The 6000-nt window shown below is 36.2% G+C and overlaps 1 long non-coding RNA gene across 1 annotated transcript in view; it reads right to left on the minus strand.

Moving 5' to 3' along the window:
• Window positions 1-187, minus strand: part of LOC136717176 (uncharacterized) — a 110572-nt gene extending 110385 nt beyond the window's left edge. The window contains exon 1 of the long non-coding RNA XR_010805193.1: window positions 142-187. This is a non-coding gene — a long non-coding RNA (uncharacterized LOC136717176). The remainder of the gene's footprint in view (window positions 1-141) is intronic.
• Between the last annotated feature and the right edge of the window lie 5813 nt (window positions 188-6000).

The following is a 6000-nucleotide window of genomic DNA, read 5'->3' on the forward strand; positions in this document are numbered from 1 at the left end:
TCTTATAGTAAAAGGACCATCAAATTCAGTATCTTTAATTTGAAAGGACCATTTCTATACTGTCCTTTAATTGTGTTTTAACAATTTGGTAGAAGCAGGCAGATGACCCAGTGCTGTCACAGTGAAAAATATTAAACTTACCCTTGGTTTGTTTGTGGGCGGATGTGGGCGGCCATGTTTGGTAAGGGCAAGGAGGCTATAAAAGAGGCCATCTTTCTTTGGGTTTTTATGCAGCTCCAATACCATAATGCTCCTAAGAGTGGGTCCAAGCCATTATTTGTTTGGAGAGTACACTTGTATTTGTATTTCTTTTGCACTTAAGGTATGTAGGTTTATAGGTTTTGTTTGTTATATTTGTATTTTAAAATATTGGTAAGTTATGTATTATTTTGAATGCTCATTTTGAATACTTTATTCCCATATATGGGAAATGGTATGGTTTAATGGAGGGGTTATTAAAGGAAAATGTGAGAGAGCTGCTAGTGCCTAACTTTGATCCTGCTTTAGATTTGATTTTTGTTTTTGTTCTTTTCCATTTCCATCAATGATCTTACTTTATTTAAGACTTCATTGGTTTTATCTTCATGTGACCTGTCCATCATATATCACTCATAACCAGACAAAACATCAAAAAACATCCCCATTAGATTAATATAAAACCATTTTCTTTGAGTTGTCAGTTAGAGATGAGAGCTGGAGCAGGGTTAAGAGAATTGGAACATAATCCTCATACAATAACTCATCAGGATATCTTTGTTGATTTAAGAGACCTAGGGCCAAACTGACTAAACTGAATGGTCTGTTCAGCACATTTTTAAATATTTTTTTGTCACTGCTTTCACTTAACACATGATTATTGCTCAACTGTCTTTCAACCAACTGAGGATTTTTGAACTACATGCAGTTTGTGAATACTCAGCATAGGATAGCATAGATTCCATTATAAGAAATCAATATTAAATTAGCATTACCTCCCATTAATTTAATGTTTGCCATGTTAAGTGCATCTGCTTTCTAGATGTGTTCTTGCACCTGGTTTGATTAAGTGCAACGTACAACCATCAATACGGTCAGGTGTTCCCATGTGGAGGCCATTTTGACCACGTGTTTAAAATTCCTACCCACACTCCAACTGCTCTTGGGTTTGTGTTTCAGTGCTGATGTCCTCTCTTTTAAGACAGTGATTGCAAATGCAAATTAAGGAAAGCTGACATTATACAAGAATTGTCAACAAGAATTTAAAAGCAATGTAATAGCTTAAATAACAAGAGTCTGGAGAGGAGCAAACTCCTGGCAGGTATGTGATTCATAGAAAGATAACAGAGATGGGCCTGGGAGAGCTCCAAGGGCTTTTACAATAGTAAAATGGGATTGTGAATGGGAAACGACAAGCAAAAAAATGACAAAAGGCATCATGAGCTAAGTATAGGAGGAAATTGTTGTTTCAGAAGTCGTGTGTTGGACAATGTGCAAAACCATTAGGGGTTTTCAGCTCCTCCAGTACTTCCATTAAATCTTTTTAAGAGATTTATGGATCAAAAGTTACTAACATCTGGATGAGTAAGATGGGCATACTTTCTTCCTCTTCTGTCTTCTGTCTTGTGCTTTTTAAAATGTATTCATTTAGTGGGCAATCATGAGCTCTTCAAAAAGGCATTCCCATTTGTTTATTTGATCAAACTAATAAAAGAGAGCAGTTGGTCAATGTGTCATGCACTCTTTTTATTTTCATATGCATCTCATTGTGACTTAATTTATTATAACTCCACAAGAAAGCTTTGTCATGCGATATTTAAAATACATCAGGGAAACCTATAACAAAATCATCCAGAGATTTAAATGGAAGATTTCCAATTTTTTTTTTTTTTTGCACCCGCTTCAACACTCAAATATCTAAGTTTCTTTCCGAAGTGGAATTAAAACATGACAATATTTTCAAATCTGGTTTGTAACATAAGCTGCCAGGAAGAGAACTGTATATAATCTAAGTTGTTTATATCTTGTATGGAAGCATTACCAGCTTTTCAATTACAATAGCATCCAGATTTGAAAATTACTTACATAAGAGCCTGATAGATTTACAGATGTTTGAGAAATATGACCTCGGAGTAAAATGGCCTGAAAAGGCTGCGCCATAAAAAATTGTCATAACCAATGTAACATCAACCTGGTACACAGACACACAGGAGACATTGCTCACCACATGCATGTCAGTATTGCCTTCCATGGCTATGACCCACTTATTCATCTCAAAACTACATTATGGTCCAGCTAATATCTCAAGATGGCAAATAAGTAATCCAGGACCATCGCTACATCTAAACTTTTTAACGAATGAAATCGTTAATGTTTTGAACACTATAAATACCTCGATGCCTCATGTACCATCTCCCAAATGTGGAATAGATTTTCATGTATCTGGACTGCATTTGCTATATATGGTATTACAGCCAGATAATGCAAATAGAAAATGTTGAAGTATTCAAAGTCTACAAAATCGAATGTTTTTGATTTGCGGCTGTTTCAGAGTGCAAGCGTGTTTAAAAAATTAATCTTGGTAATGTCTCTGACATTGTTAGTTCCCTTTTGTTTTGACAATGCCCAGCTGAATGTTTGCTGAACACCTACAGCTCATACCTGCACAGGAACATCAAGGTGTAGTGCATAATGTTATTGCTGGGTTTGATTATTTTCTTATCTAACAAAACGAATGAGTGAAAGTTAGCAAACACTGGACAACACTGCGAAACACAGGCAACCCGTGTACACAACAGTGTTCCCTTTACCAGCCCAGAAGTTCAGTAAACTCCAGACAGTTTTCTCTTCAGAACATGTGGGAATACTGAAGCTAATGTCGTTCTCTCTGGGGGTCCCCATCTCAAATCAGCAGCTTTGGCATGACTGGATCTCAAACTGGCAAACTGCCCAGTTGTACTCCCTCTTAATGGATCTACATATCAGGAAAGAAAATGAAGCAGCACTTTAAAATACATGAAATCAAATAAATAAATAAATAAACAAATAAATAAATGTCTTGTCCTGGCATAAAAAACAATGTCAGGGTTTTGAAATACTGAGAGTAAACAAGAACTGTTTATCTGAACTTTGCTACAAACTCTACACCTGGGGATCACATGGCCGTTTTTTTTTGTTTTTTTTTTTACGGCACAGCTCATGGCAAGGTTTTCTGTTAAAACACATCTTTTAACTGGGGGGCAAATGCACTTTCTGAGAATGCTTTAAACTCTGACCGTGCGTTCATAAACAAAAGTATTTTAACTTAACATATGCTGCACCACCGGTACACAGCACATGGTTTGTTGAAAAAAACAAACGTTTGGCAGATTGTTAGAAACAAAACGGACTTCAGAGTTTTCTAAGTATTCCAAGAATCTATTCCAATTTTCCTAACTTAAATTTGCCAATAAAGGAAACGTGTTTACATAACAAGGTTTTAGAGGGTACAAGTGAATGGTCTGCAAGTATTGAAAAACTGAAGATTTCCTCACTATCTGCTAATGCACTCCCAGCTTGTGATTGATATTTCCATTGAAAATGATAAAATGGAAAATTTGGCATTGCAGTTTGACAGCATTAATCATCTCACAGGACAGATTTAATGACCCAGAATTCTTTTTGTTGTATTGTCTGCTTGTAAAATACATTTTAAAGAGATAGTGTCATTCAACAACAGGCAAAAACATGTAGCTTACGCAAAATCTAAAAAAGCACATTGACTTCTTGTTATATAATTGACTACTGTTTTGCAACCACAAAACACAACAAAACACAACATAACAAAAAATGGACAGTTACCAGACTACAACTTTTGCTTACTTTAGCATTTTTGTGGACTCTTGACGTAGGTAATTTTCAAATATTGCTAGACTCAGACCACTCTAATACTACTGTTTTTGTGTAGTAATAATAATATAATCATTTTTGACAAGTTAAAACAAAACTTTTTTTTCTTGTTTCTTTACAATTGCTTAATAATTAGCCCATCCAATTGCAGCATATAGCTGTTATTTGTCATTCTCAGTTGTTGTCCTTTTTGATTCTGTTTGTGCCAGTAGTCATGCTGATTAAGGTCAAAATTATATACTTGGGTAGGAAAAAAAAAGCCTTTTGTCCCAAAATGTCAGATTTGTAATGTGCGATTGACACATGGTTTGAAGTTTTTATTTAATCTTAGCCCCGAGGCTTCCAGCACAAACCAAATCATTTTGCACCCTACCACTCCCAAACATTTAACCTAATGGATGCCTTCCCAAACAAAACCATATAACATGAAACTGACATCAGGAACTAATTTAAAAAGGGACTCAAACAATGACTCTACAGTATCATATCAATGCCAACAAACTGTGTATTGATAAAGCCTTCATACTGAAGAGATTTCTCAAGATAAAATTCACCCCAATGGAGTTTAGTAATGATGCTGGATTGGTGCTTCAGGTTTGGATCACTCACTACCCACATACAGTTAATATATATCTCTTTTCTTTTTGAGTATGCATTTGATTTATATCCAGACAGACTATCAGCTCTTTCTAATAAATAACCACATTTAATAAATCACAAAACAAAAAAACTTTATAGTCCCTATTGGAGTTCCTGATAACATCTACTTATAGGTGTTGAAAAGCTCACATTCCTACACATTTCCTTGCTGCTGAACTAATGAGGAAAGTAGGATTATTGCTTTTACACGGCACATTACTACCTTTATCTTAACACAAACTGCCACTGAAGTATTTTTCCCTGTGATTCTAATAGCTTTCAAGAATACCACAGAGAGCCCATTTTAGGATAACATCAGCTCGTTTGACCCCACATTAATCTGTATAATACTACAGATGCAAGCAGTCGAGGTTGTAAGGCAAGAAGAGTCAGACTTAAAATATTGGGCATGCTGAGGTAAACCCCTATCCTAAGGGCAGTGACATCAGCCCAAACACAATCCTCTATATTCTTACATGAACCAATACTTTTCAGCTTGTGTTTGGCTGTGTCACATGATCTCCTATGGTGTCTCAAGCGCAACACAATAATAATAAAAAACACTTACATAAACACAAAAGGAATCTCAACAATAACACACACACTGATGGCATTTTTATGGGAAAGCTGGATCTCAAAACTGTTTGTTTCATCAACTGAAAATGATTTTCATAGGCCTTAAGAAATAAAACTTGGGTTTCTTGAGGTAAAGCCCTCCACTGGGAATGTGGAGAAGGCCCTCACTTCCAACCCCAACTGTGAATCCTGCCAGCTGTGGCTGAGAGGAAAGTTGGGTTGCGTACAGCTGAAAGAGGGTTCTTGTCCAGTCACTCAAATGGCTCTTTCAGCAGCCCAGGTTACTGTGTAACTGACTTCACAGTGTCACTGCCAGGTGCGGGTGTCTGGCTGGCAACTCAGCTGAGCATTTTCCTCACAGCCTGAAAAGAGGTGACCCACTTGGCATTTTGGACAGTGCTGTATCCATCTCGGGCTCACACAGTTTTTGCAATGGCATATAAAAGGACAAAAGGAGAGTACATATGAAAAATTACTGTCTCCTTGGAAAATAGGCATTTATTGCTTGTTCTTAAATGGGAGAAAGAAAATGAAAACAAAATGAGGGCTGAATGATAATGAATAATAGAATAACTGTTGTGTGCAGTGGTGCCAAAATGTTGCCACAACATTTCTGCAACATAAATTACACCATATTGTGCACCAGTACAGTGAGAGGGACTTGCAATTCAAGGCCTAATCTCATTGCAGTGTCTGAATGGGTGGCAAAATAGTTATTCTGAAAAAAGTCAGAATGTGTGTACATATATATTACACTTTAGTTTTCATGTTTACAATCATATAAATTAAAAATGCAGACATCAAGAGCTCATGGTAAGTATACTAGGACAAGATGGACTAGTAATGTGCAATGCAAGTGATAAAGAATAAAATTCCTAATCAACACTAGCAGAGTTTTTAATTGTCTACACATTTCCCTTT

The sequence above is a fragment of the Amia ocellicauda genome, chromosome 21 (genome assembly GCF_036373705.1).
Source record: "Amia ocellicauda isolate fAmiCal2 chromosome 21, fAmiCal2.hap1, whole genome shotgun sequence".
Lineage (NCBI taxonomy): Eukaryota > Metazoa > Chordata > Actinopteri > Amiiformes > Amiidae > Amia > Amia ocellicauda.